The sequence below is a fragment of the Chiloscyllium punctatum genome, chromosome 13 (assembly GCF_047496795.1).
Source record: "Chiloscyllium punctatum isolate Juve2018m chromosome 13, sChiPun1.3, whole genome shotgun sequence".
In the NCBI taxonomy this organism is placed as follows: Eukaryota; Metazoa; Chordata; class Chondrichthyes; order Orectolobiformes; family Hemiscylliidae; genus Chiloscyllium; species Chiloscyllium punctatum.
Window position 1 is genome coordinate 77,380,372 of NC_092751.1, and position 12,786 is coordinate 77,393,157.

The 12,786-nt window shown below is 44.3% G+C and overlaps 7 non-coding genes across 7 annotated transcripts; all 7 read right to left on the reverse strand.

Annotated features, from left to right (window-relative positions):
- Positions 1-986: 986 nt before the first annotated feature.
- On the reverse strand, positions 987-1,069 carry trnaf-aaa (transfer RNA phenylalanine (anticodon AAA)). The gene has a single exon. It is a non-coding gene; the product is annotated as a tRNA-Phe (tRNA).
- Positions 1,070-2,460: 1,391 nt separating this feature from the next.
- Positions 2,461-2,533, reverse strand: trnar-ucg (transfer RNA arginine (anticodon UCG)). The gene has a single exon. It is a non-coding gene; the product is annotated as a tRNA-Arg (tRNA).
- A 2,123-nt stretch (positions 2,534-4,656) lies between these two features.
- trnas-aga (transfer RNA serine (anticodon AGA)) lies at positions 4,657-4,738 on the reverse strand. Its single transcript has one exon. It is a non-coding gene; the product is annotated as a tRNA-Ser (tRNA).
- Positions 4,739-6,130: 1,392 nt separating this feature from the next.
- Positions 6,131-6,203, reverse strand: trnar-ucg (transfer RNA arginine (anticodon UCG)). Its single transcript has one exon. It is a non-coding gene; the product is annotated as a tRNA-Arg (tRNA).
- Positions 6,204-8,330: 2,127 nt separating this feature from the next.
- Positions 8,331-8,412, reverse strand: trnas-aga (transfer RNA serine (anticodon AGA)). Its single transcript has one exon. It is a non-coding gene; the product is annotated as a tRNA-Ser (tRNA).
- A 1,391-nt stretch (positions 8,413-9,803) lies between these two features.
- trnar-ucg (transfer RNA arginine (anticodon UCG)) lies at positions 9,804-9,876 on the reverse strand. The gene has a single exon. It is a non-coding gene; the product is annotated as a tRNA-Arg (tRNA).
- Positions 9,877-12,003: 2,127 nt separating this feature from the next.
- Positions 12,004-12,085, reverse strand: trnas-aga (transfer RNA serine (anticodon AGA)). The gene has a single exon. It is a non-coding gene; the product is annotated as a tRNA-Ser (tRNA).
- Positions 12,086-12,786: the final 701 nt, after the last annotated feature.

Below are 12,786 nucleotides of genomic sequence, written 5' to 3' on the forward strand. Positions count from 1 at the left end.
GGAGTACACCTATCCCTTTCCATCACGAAAGTAAACCTGAGAGAATTGTGATCGCTGTCTCCACAGTGCTCACCTACTTCCAAATCTAAAACCTGGCCAGGCTCGTTACCCAGTACTAAATCGAAAGTGGCTTCTTCCCTTGAAGGCATGTCTACATACTGTGTCAGGAATCCCTCCCGCACACACTGGACAAAAACTGACCCATCTATCGTACTCGTACTGTCGTGATCTCAGTCAATATTTGGATATTGTCTTGAGTGTTCCAGAGTTTTTCATTGTCCCACCGTCCAGATGAAGTTTGTATTGCTCACGTACGGGAGCGATAATTCTTTCAATGTCTCAGATCAATTCCTGTGCCGAGAACATCAGAGTCAATGTCCCTTCCTCTACTCGGACTGACAATTTACACTTCTTCAATCTCCTGTGATTCCATTTCCCAAAGAGTTTCTCAAGATTTCCAAAGCTGGAGCCTAAATTATATGGTTTGCTTCCTAAACATTTTTCCAACTGCCAACTGACAATATGTTCACAGTATCTCTTCACAATCCTCTGGCTTTTCCATGTCCAGGGATGAGAAGTCCCATTTGGTGGAGAGAGTTCCTAGGCTGGTGAGTTTCACTTTGGAACAAAGATGGTTAAGTGGCAATTTCCTGCGGTTGTTTGTAATGATGGGAGACGGAGCGGTGGGGAATGAGCACTCTGACGAGCAAGAGGAAGTGTTGCCAATGACCAGAGTCAGAGAACAGAGGACAAGGGATTAAAGGAATCTAATGAAAAGCAGCACTTCTGCTCAGGGCGTTCAATAACAACTGCAGAAACCCGATGTGTCGAGCAGTGTATCTGGAAAGAGAAACAGAGATAATGTTTTAAATGTGGAGCATTTCTGATGAAGAACTCGAGTTTCTCAAGTCTAATCAAATTACAGGCCTGGTTTGCAAAACGGGCTTTCTGAACTTTGAATTGTTCCAGCAGCAAAGCACGGAAAACATAGTCAGCAGGATTCGAATCTACGTGGGGAAGACCCCAATGGATTTTTAATCCATCGCCTTAACCACTCGGCCATGACTACAGACGGCACTGCGTCCTGAGCACTGACCAAATCAGCCGTGATCTCATTGAAAGCTGCCGCTGACTTGAGTGAAATGTTTCCATCTCCATTCATACCTTTGCTGTCATTTGTAAGGTGCGAGACACCAATGTCAAAGAAGAAAAGCACAAAGTTAGGAAAAGATATTTGCAGCAAAATTGAGTCAAAATTATTTATTGAAAGGAAAATCACACTTGGCAATTTGCTCGATCTCTTTGCGAACATGACCAGCAGAGGTAATCAAGGGAGCTATTGATCTGAGTATTCTTGGACATGAAACAAACAAAGGTTAGTGACATATTCATTTCTTTATTTAGCGAACGAAATGGTCTTTCCTGATGGTTACAATGAAAGAGATGGTTCCCAATAAAAGACAGAGATTAAGTCGCTTGTAGATATACTTCAATGTGATACGATTCACTTTCAGCCCCTAATTACCCCAGAGATGGAGGGGGTGAGTTACTTTTCTTCACTCTTCAATTCCACAGCATGGAGGTACAGATATGAAACCGCCAGAGATGGAGTTCTTGAATTGGGAACCAGCGACACTGAAGGAACTCGGCAGGAGTGAGGACTGCAGATGCTGGAAACCTGATTTTAGATCAGAAAATGCTGGAAAAGCACAGCAGCATCCGAGGAGCAGGAAAGTCGATGTTTCTGTTGCCAGTCTTTCTGCGTTCCGCAAACAATTTTCGTTTTAGGCTCAGATTTCCAGCAACTGCAGCTATTTGTATTATGTTAACATTCATAATGTTTTGGACAAAACCAATGAGCTGCTAGCATCGGAAAATCGGCAGAAGTACTGGTACACCGATATGTTAGCTGAACAATACAACCATTCCATGAGCGGGAATACGATCCGGGCCACGGTGCTGAGAGTACCGAATCTTCACAAGTAAATAACAAGACAAGGCGATAGATACTATCGTATTTAGTGTAAATAAAACACCCTTTATGAACATTTTCGTTGCAGATTATTTTCAACTTGTCTTCGTAGATTTACAAAGTGGGAAAAGGCCATTCCGCCTGATCAGAGAGCCATCTATTCCAGTCGCAGTTTCCAACTTTGGCCCAAAGTGTCGTGTGTTCTAATGTTCCCAGGGCAAATGTCAATGACTTTATCCTGTGTTCTTAAATGGCACAGATGTATGACACTTCCACAACGACTTGTCACTCTTTTGAGGAACTCATGCTCATTTTCACCCACAAAGGCACCCCCAAACCGACAGAGGTCTCCGTTGTGGTGAGCTGGAATTTGAAATGGACAATAAGACAAATGCAAGTTTTAAATGCGGAAGCACAGAAGCGACGTCCCGGCAGGGCTTTGCAGGGGAGCGTCAACGAGGGGAACGGTTAAAGTGAGACATTCCCCACAAGCCAGGTAGAACTCGAACCTACAATCTTCTGATCCGAAGTCAGACGCGTTATCCATTACGCTACTGGCCCAATAGACGCGCACAGCCACGGCAGAATGTCGATATGTAATGCCATGGACTTTCACGGAATCAGAATTAAAAAGGTGAACAAGCAGCGAAGATAATCACCAACACTGCTTCACTTCGAAGTTTCCAATTTGTGAAGCAGTGCCTTTCACTGGCAAAGGAGAAACATTTGTCCAGAGCTGCCTGCTTCAGGGTCGCCTCCTTCTCTGCTGGAAGTGCCCATCGTTTTATTCACATTCACGACGCGATTTCATGATCTACTCCAGTGAAAACGTGTCATGGTGTCGTCTAAGCAAGACCCTGCCGAAACTCAGCGAGAGACATCTGCTCATTTCGAGCTCAGGATGTGGAATTAGACGAGCTGCGTGACACCTTTTATTGGCGCCGCCATTTCACTGCAAATTAGCGGCTCAAAACGAGCCGTTGTTAGCATCAGCTTGATTTGTACCTTCCTGCAGTGCATTTGCTAAACAACATCAGATAGATCCCATCCGGCCCAGCTGACTTATCTATTTTCACACTCTGCAGTATTTCTAATATCTCTTCCTTGTGAACCTCAATCTCTTCTAGTCTAGACGCAAGTATCTCTGTATCTTCCTCGCCAACATTTTCATTATCTATAGCGAACTCTGTCGAAAAATATTTATTTAGTGCTTCCTCTATCTCCACTGACTCCACACACGACTTCCCACTATTATCCTTGATTGTCCCAGATTTAACTCTCGTCATTCTTTTATTCCTGACATACCTATGGAAAGCCTTAGCGTTAACCCTGATCCTATCTGCCAACAACTTCTCATGTCTCCTCCTGGCTCTTCCCAGCTCTCTTTTTAGGTCTTTCCTGAGATCGTTGGAAACCTCGAGCGCTCTGAGTTTTCACGTTTTGTCCTAACATAAGACTTCTTGTTCTTCTTGACCAGGGATTCCACCTTCCTTAGTAAACCACGGCTCACGCGTTCTATATCTTCCTCCCTGCCTGGCAGGTACATACTTATCGAGGACACACAGGAGCTTTTCCTTGAATAAGCTTCACATTTTTAATGTGCTCACCCCCTACAGTTTCCTACCCAACTCTGCGCTTCCTAAATCTTACCTCATTGCATCGTGATTTCCCTTCCACCAGCTGAAACTCTTGCTCCGTGGAGTACACCTATCCCTTTCCATCACGAAAGTAAACCTGAGAGAATTGTGATCGCTGTCTCCACAGTGCTCACCTACTTCCAAATCTAAAACCTGGCCAGGATCGTTACCCAGTACTAAATCGAAAGTGGCTTCTTCCCTTGAAGGCATGTCTACATACTGTGTCAGGAATCCCTCCCGCACACACTGGACAAAAACTGACCCATCTATCGTACTCGTACTGTCGTGATCTCAGTCAATATTTGGATATTGTCTTGAGTGTTCCAGAGTTTTTCATTGTCCCACCGTCCAGATGAAGTTTGTATTGCTCACGTACGGGAGCGATAATTCTTTCAATGTCTCAGATCAATTCCTGTGCCGAGAACATCAGAGTCAATGTCCCTTCCTCTACTCGGACTGACAATTTACACTTCTTCAATCTCCTGTGATTCCATTTCCCAAAGAGTTTCTCAAGATTTCCAAAGCTGGAGCCTAAATTATATGGTTTGCTTCCTAAACATTTTTCCAACTGCCAACTGACAATATGTTCACAGTATCTCTTCACAATCCTCTGGCTTTTCCATGTCCAGGGATGAGAAGTCCCATTTGGTGGAGAGAGTTCCTAGGCTGGTGAGTTTCACTTTGGAACAAAGATGGTTAAGTGGCAATTTCCTGCGGTTGTTTGTAATGATGGGAGACGGAGCGGTGGGGAATGAGCACTCTGACGAGCAAGAGGAAGTGTTGCCAATGACCAGAGTCAGAGAACAGAGGACAAGGGATTAAAGGAATCTAATGAAAAGCAGCACTTCTGCTCAGGGCGTTCAATAACAACTGCAGAAACCCGAGGTGTCGAGCAGTGTATCTGGAAAGAGAAACAGAGATAATGTTTTAAATGTGGAGCATTTCTGATGAAGAACTCGAGTTTCTCAAGTCTAATCAAATTACAGGCCTGGTTTGCAAAACGGGCTTTCTGAACTTTGAATTGTTCCAGCAGCAAAGCACGGAAAACGTAGCCAGCAGGATTCGAACCTACGTCGGGAGACCCCAATGGATTTCTAATCCATCGCCTTAACCACTCGGCCATGACTACATACGGCGCCGCGACCTTAGAACTGACCAAATCAGCCGTGATCTCATTGAAAGCTGCCGCTGACTTGAGTGAAATGTTTCCATCTCCATTCATACCTTTGCTGTCATTTGTAAGGTGCGAGACACCAATGTCAAAGAAGAAAAGCACAAAGTTAGGAAAAGATATTTGCAGCAAAATTGAGTCAAAATTATTTATTGAAAGGAAAATCACACTTGGCAATTTGCTCGATCTCTTTGCGAACATGACCAGCAGAGGTAATCAAGGGAGCAATTTGATCTGAGTATTCTTGGACATGAAACAAACAAAGGTTAGTGACATATTCATTTCTTTATTTAGCGAACGAAATGGTCTTTCCTGATGGTTACAATGAAAGAGATGGTTCCCAATAAAAGACAGAGATTAAGTCGCTTGTAGATATACTTCAATGTGATACGATTCACTTTCAGCCCCTAATTACCCCAGAGATGGAGGGGGTGAGTTACTTTTCTTCACTCTTCAATTCCACAGCATGGAGGTACAGATATGAAACCGCCAGAGATGGAGTTCTTGAATTGGGAACCAGCGACACTGAAGGAACTCGGCAGGAGTGAGGACTGCAGATGCTGGAAACCTGATTTTAGATCAGAAAATGCTGGAAAAGCACAGCAGCATCCGAGGAGCAGGAAAGTCGATGTTTCTGTTGCCAGTCTTTCTGCGTTCCGCAAACAATTTTCGTTTTAGGCTCAGATTTCCAGCAACTGCAGCTATTTGTATTATGTTAACATTCATAATGTTTTGGACAAAACCAATGACCTGCTAGCATCGGAAAATCGGCAGAAGTACTGGTACACCGATATGTTAGCTGAACAATACAACCATTCCATGAGCGGGAATACGATCCGGGCCACGGTGCTGAGAGTACCGAATCTTCACAAGTAAATAACAAGACAAGGCGATAGATACTATCGTATTTAGTGTAAATATAACACCCTTTATGAACATTTTCGTTGCAGATTATTTTCAACTTGTCTTCGTAGATTTACAAAGTGGGAAAAGGCCTTTCCGCCTGATCAGAGAGCCATCTATTCCAGTCGCAGTTTCCAACTTTGGCCCAAAGTGTCGTGTGTTCTAATGTTCCCAGGGCAAATGTCAATGACTTTATCCTGTGTTCTTAAATGGCACAGATGTATGACACTTCCACAACGACTTGTCACTCTTTTGAGGAACTCATGCTCATTTTCACCCACAAAGGCACCCCCAAACCGACAGAGGTCTCCGTTGTGGTGAGCTGGAATTTGAAATGGACAATAAGACAAATGCAAGTTTTAAATGCGGAAGCACAGAAGCGACGTCCCGGCAGGGCTTTGCAGGGGAGCGTCAACGAGGGGCACGGTTAAAGTGAGACATTCCCCACGAGCCAGGTAGGAATCGAACCTACAATCTTCTGATCCGAAGTCAGACGCGTTATCCATTACGCTACTGGCCCAATAGACGCGCACAGCCACGGCAGAATGTCGATATGTAATGCCATGGTCTTTCACGGAATCAGAATTAAAAAGGTGAACAAGCAGCGAAGATAATCACCAACACTGCTTCACTTCGAAGTTTCCAATTTGTGAAGCAGTGCCTTTCACTGGCAAAGGAGAAACATTTGTCCAGAGCTGCCTGCTTCAGGGTCGCCTCCTTCTCTGCTGGAAGTGCCCATCGTTTTATTCACATTCACGACGCGATTTCATGATCTACTCCAGTGAAAACGTGTCATGGTGTCGTCTAAGCAAGACCCTGGCGAAACTCAGCGAGAGACATCTGTTCATTTCGAGCTCAGGATGTGGAATTAGACGAGCTGCGTGACACCTTTTATTGGCGCCGCCACTTCACTGCAAATTAGCGGCTCAAAACGAGCCGTTGTTAGCATCAGCTTGATTTGTACCTTCCTGCAGTGCATTTGCTAAACAACATCAGATAGATCCCATCCGGCCCAGCTGACTTATCTATTTTCACACTCTGCAGTATTTCTAATATCTCTTCCTTGTGAACCTCAATCTCTTCTAGTCTAGACGCAAGTATCTCTGTATCTTCCTCGCCAACATTTTCATTATCTATAGCGAACTCTGTCGAAAAATATTTATTTAGTGCTTCCTCTATCTCCACTGACTCCACACACGACTTCCCACTATTATCCTTGATTGTCCCAGATTTAACTCTCGTCATTCTTTTATTCCTGACATACCTATGGAAAGCCTTAGCGTTAACCCTGATCCTATCTGCCAACAACTTCTCATGTCTCCTCCTGGCTCTTCCCAGCTCTCTTTTTAGGTCTTTCCTGAGATCGTTGGAAACCTCGAGCGCTCTAACTGAGTTTTCACGTTTTGTCCTAACATAAGACTTCTTGTTCTTCTTGACCAGGGATTCCACCTTCCTTAGTAAACCACGGCTCACGCGTTCTATATCTTCCTCCCTGCCTGGCAGGTACATACTTATCGAGGACACACAGGAGCTTTTCCTTGAATAAGCTTCACATTTTTAATGTGCTCACCCCCTACAGTTTCCTACCCAACTCTGCGCTTCCTAAATCTTACCTCATTGCATCGTGATTTCCCTTCCACCAGCTGAAACTCTTGCTCCGTGGAGTACACCTATCCCTTTCCATCACGAAAGTAAACCTGAGAGAATTGTGATCGCTGTCTCCACAGTGCTCACCTACTTCCAAATCTAAAACCTGGCCAGGCTCGTTACCCAGTACTAAATCGAAAGTGGCTTCTTCCCTTGAAGGCATGTCTACATACTGTGTCAGGAAGCCCTCCCGCACACACTGGACAAAAACTGACCCATCTATCGTACTCGTACTGTCGTGATCTCAGTCAATATTTGGATATTGTCTTGAGTGTTCCAGAGTTTTTCATTGTCCCACCGTCCAGATGAAGTTTGTATTGCTCACGTACGGGAGCGATAATTCTTTCAATGTCTCAGATCAATTCCTGTGCCGAGAACATCAGAGTCAATGTCCCTTCCTCTACTCGGACTGACAATTTACACTTCTTCAATCTCCTGTGATTCCATTTCCCAAAGAGTTTCTCAAGATTTCCAAAGCTGGAGCCTAAATTATATGGTTTGCTTCCTAAGCATTTTTCCAACTGCCAACTGACAATATGTTCACAGTATCTCTTCACAATCCTCTGGCTTTTCCATGTCCAGGGATGAGAAGTCCCATTTGGTGGAGAGAGTTCCTAGGCTGGTGAGTTTCACTTTGGAACAAAGATGGTTAAGTGGCAATTTCCTGCGGTTGTTTGTAATGATGGGAGACGGAGCGGTGGGGAATGAGCACTCTGACGAGCAAGAGGAAGTGTTGCCAATGACCAGAGTCAGAGAACAGAGGACAAGGGATTAAAGGAATCTAATGAAAAGCAGCACTTCTGCTCAGGGCGTTCAATAACAACTGCAGAAACCCGATGTGTCGAGCAGTGTATCTGGAAAGAGAAACAGAGATAATGTTTTAAATGTGGAGCATTTCTGATGAAGAACTCGAGTTTCTCAAGTCTAATCAAATTACAGGCCTGGTTTGCAAAACGGGCTTTCTGAACTTTGAATTGTTCCAGCAGCAAAGCACGGAAAACGTAGTCAGCAGGATTCGAACCTACGTGAGGAGACCCCAATGGATTTCTAATCCATCGCCTTAACCACTCGGCCATGACTACAGAAGGCCCTGCGTCCTGAGCACTGCCCAAATCAGCCGTGATCTCATTGAAAGCTGCCGCTGACTTGAGTGAAATGTTTCCATCTCCATTCATACCTTTGCTGTCATTTGTAAGGTGCGAGACACCAATGTCAAAGAAGAAAAGCACAAAGTTAGGAAAAGATATTTGCAGCAAAATTGAGTCAAAATTATTTATTGAAAGGAAAATCACACTTGGCAATTTGCTCGATCTCTTTGCGAACATGACCAGCAGAGGTAATCAAGGGAGCTATTGATCTGAGTATACTTGAACATGAAACAAACAAAGGTTAGTGACATATTCATTTCTTTATTTAGCGAACGAAATGGTCTTTCCTGATGGTTACAATGAAAGAGATGGTTCCCAATAAAAGACAGAGATTAAGTCGCTTGTAGATATACTTCAATGTGATACGATTCACTTTCAGCCCCTAATTACCCCAGAGATGGAGGGGGTGAGTTACTTTTCTTCACTCTTCAATTCCACAGCATGGAGGTACAGATATGATACCGCCAGAGATGGAGTTCTTGAATTGGGAACCAGCGACACTGAAGGAACTCGGCAGGAGTGAGGACTGCAGATGCTGGAAACCTGATTTTAGATCAGAAAATGCTGGAAAAGCACAGCAGCATCCGAGGAGCAGGAAAGTCGATGTTTCTGTTGCCAGTCTTTCTGCGTTCCGCAAACAATTTTCGTTTTAGGCTCAGATTTCCAGCAACTGCAGCTATTTGTATTATGTTAACATTCATAATGTTTTGGACAAAACCAATGAGCTGCTAGCATCGGAAAATCGGCAGAAGTACTGGTACACCGATATGTTAGCTGAACAATACAACCATTCCATGAGCGGGAATACGATCCGGGCCACGGTGCTGAGAGTACCGAATCTTCACAAGTAAATAACAAGACAAGGCGATAGATACTATCGTATTTAGTGTAAATAAAACACCCTTTATGAACATTTTCGTTGCAGATTATTTTCAACTTGTCTTCGTAGATTTACAAAGTGGGAAAAGGCCATTCCGCCTGATCAGAGAGCCATCTATTCCAGTCGCAGTTTCCAACTTTGGCCCAAAGTGTCGTGTGTTCTAATGTTCCCAGGGCAAATGTCAATGACTTTATCCTGTGTTCTTAAATGGCACAGATGTATGACACTTCCACAACGACTTGTCACTCTTTTGAGGAACTCATGCTCATTTTCACCCACAAAGGCACCCCCAAACCGACAGAGGTCTCCGTTGTGGTGAGCTGGAATTTGAAATGGACAATAAGACAAATGCAAGTTTTAAATGCGGAAGCACAGAAGCGACGTCCCGGCAGGGCTTTGCAGGGGAGCGTCAACGAGGGGCACGGTTAAAGTGAGACATTCCCCACGAGCCAGGTAGGACGCGAACCTACAATCTTCTGATCCGAAGTCAGACGCGTTATCCATTACGCTACTGGCCCAATAGAAGCGCGCAGCTACGGCAGAATGTCGATATGTAATGCCATGGACTTTCACGGAATCAGAATTAAAAAGGTGAACAAGCAGCGAAGATAATCACCAACACTGCTTCACTTCGAAGTTTCCAATTTGTGAAGCAGTGCCTTTCACTGGCAAAGGAGAAACATTTGTCCAGAGCTGCCTGCTTCAGGGTCGCCTCCTTCTCTGCTGGAAGTGCCCATCGTTTTATTCACATTCACGACGCGATTTCCTGATCTACTCCAGTGAAAACGTGTCATGGTGTCGTCTAAGCAAGACCCTGCCGAAACTCAGCGAGAGACATCTGCTCATTTCGAGCTCAGGATGTGGAATTAGACGAGCTGCGTGACACCTTTTATTGGCGCCGCCACTTCACTGCAAATTAGCGGCTCAAAACGAGCCGTTGTTAGCATCAGCTTGATTTGTACCTTCCTGCAGTGCATTTGCTAAACAACATCAGATAGATCCCATCCGGCCCAGCTGACTTATCTATTTTCACACTCTGCAGTATTTCTAATATCTCTTCCTTGTGAACCTCAATCTCTTCTAGTCTAGACGCAAGTATCTCTGTATCTTCCTCGCCAACATTTTCATTATCTATAGCGAACTCTGTCGAAAAATATTTATTTAGTGCTTCCTCTATCTCCACTGACTCCACACACGACTTCCCACTATTATCCTTGATTGTCCCAGATTTAACTCTCGTCATTCTTTTATTCCTGACATACCTATGGAAAGCCTTAGCGTTAACCCTGATCCTATCTGCCAACAACTTCTCATGTCTCCTCCTGGCTCTTCCCAGCTCCCTTTTTAGGTCTTTCCTGAGATCGTTGGAAACCTCGAGCGCTCTAACTGAGTTTTCACGTTTTGTCCTAACATAAGACTTCTTGTTCTTCTTGACCAGGGATTCCACCTTCCTTAGTAAACCACGGCTCACGCGTTCTATATCTTCCTCCCTGCCTGGCAGGTACATACTTATCGAGGACACACAGGAGCTTTTCCTTGAATAAGCTTCACATTTTTAATGTGCTCACCCCCTCCAGTTTCCTACCCAACTCTGCGCTTCCTAAATCTTACCTCATTGCATCGTGATTTCCCTTCCACCAGCTGAAACTCTTGCTCCGTGGAGTACACCTATCCCTTTCCATCACGAAAGTAAACCTGAGAGAATTGTGATCGCTGTCTCCACAGTGCTCACCTACTTCCAAATCTAAAACCTGGCCAGGCTCGTTACCCAGTACTAAATCGAAAGTGGCTTCTTCCCTTGAAGGCATGTCTACATACTGTGTCAGGAATCCCTCCCGCACACACTGGACAAAAACTGACCCATCTATCGTACTCGTACTGTCGTGATCTCAGTCAATATTTGGATATTGTCTTGAGTGTTCCAGAGTTTTTCATTGTCCCACCGTCCAGATGAAGTTTGTATTGCTCACGTACGGGAGCGATAATTCTTTCAATGTCTCAGATCAATTCCAGTGCCGAGAACATCAGAGTCAATGTCCCTTCCTCTACTCGGACTGACAATTTACACTTCTTCAATCTCCTGTGATTCCATTTCCCAAAGAGTTTCTCAAGATTTCCAAAACTGGAGCCTAAATTATATGGTTTGCTTCCTAAACATTTTTCCAACTGCCAACTGACAATATGTTCACAGTATCTCTTCACAATCCTCTGGCTTTTCCATGTCCAGGGATGAGAAGTCCCATTTGGTGGAGAGAGTTCCTAGGCTGGTGAGTTTCACTTTGGAACAAAGATGGTTAAGTGGCAATTTCCTGCGGTTGTTTGTAATGATGGGAGATGGAGCGGTGGGGAATGAGCACTCTGACGAGCAAGAGGAAGTGTTGCCAATGACCAGAGTCAGAGAACAGAGGACAAGGGATTAAAGGAATCTAATGAAAAGCAGCACTTCTGCTCAGGGCGTTCAATAACAACTGCAGAAACCCGATGTGTCGAGCAGTGTATCTGGAAAGAGAAACAGAGATAATGTTTTAAATGTGGAGCATTTCTGATGAAGAACTCGAGTTTCTCAAGTCTAATCAAATTACAGGCCTGGTTTGCAAAACGGGCTTTCTGAACTTTGAATTGTTCCAGCAGCAAAGCACGGAAAACGTAGTCAGCAGGATTCGAACCTACATGGGGAGACCCCAATGGATTTCTAATCCATCGCCTTAACCACTCGGCCATGACTACAGACAGCACTGCGTCCTGAGCACTGACCAAATCAGCCGTGATCTCATTGAAAGCTGTCGCTGACTTGAGTGAAATGTTTCCATCTCCATTCATACCTTTGCTGTCATTTGTAAGGTGCGAGACACCAATGTCAAAGAAGAAAAGCACAAAGTTAGGAAAAGATATTTGCAGCAAAATTGAGTCAAAATTATTTATTGAAAGGAAAATCACACTTGGCAATTTGCTCGATCTCTTTGCGAACATGACCAACAGAGGTAATCAAGGGAGCTATTGATCTGAGTATTCTTGGACATGAAACAAACAAAGGTTAGTGACATATTCATTTCTTTATTTAGCGAACGAAATGGTCTTTCCTGATGGTTACAATGAAAGAGATGGTTCCCAATAAAAGACAGAGATTAAGTCGCTTGTAGATATACTTCAATGTGATACGATTCACTTTCAGCCCCTAATTACCCCAGAGATGGAGGGGGTGAGTTACTTTTCTTCACTCTTCAATTCCACAGCATGGAGGTACAGATATGAAACCGCCAGAGATGGAGTTCTTGAATTGGGAACCAGCGACACTGAAGGAACTCGGCAGGAGTGAGGACTGCAGATGCTGGAAACCTGATTTTAGATCAGAAAATGCTGGAAAAGCACAGCAGCATCCGAGGAGCAGGAAAGTCGATGTTTCTGTTGCCAGTCTTTCTGCGTTCCGC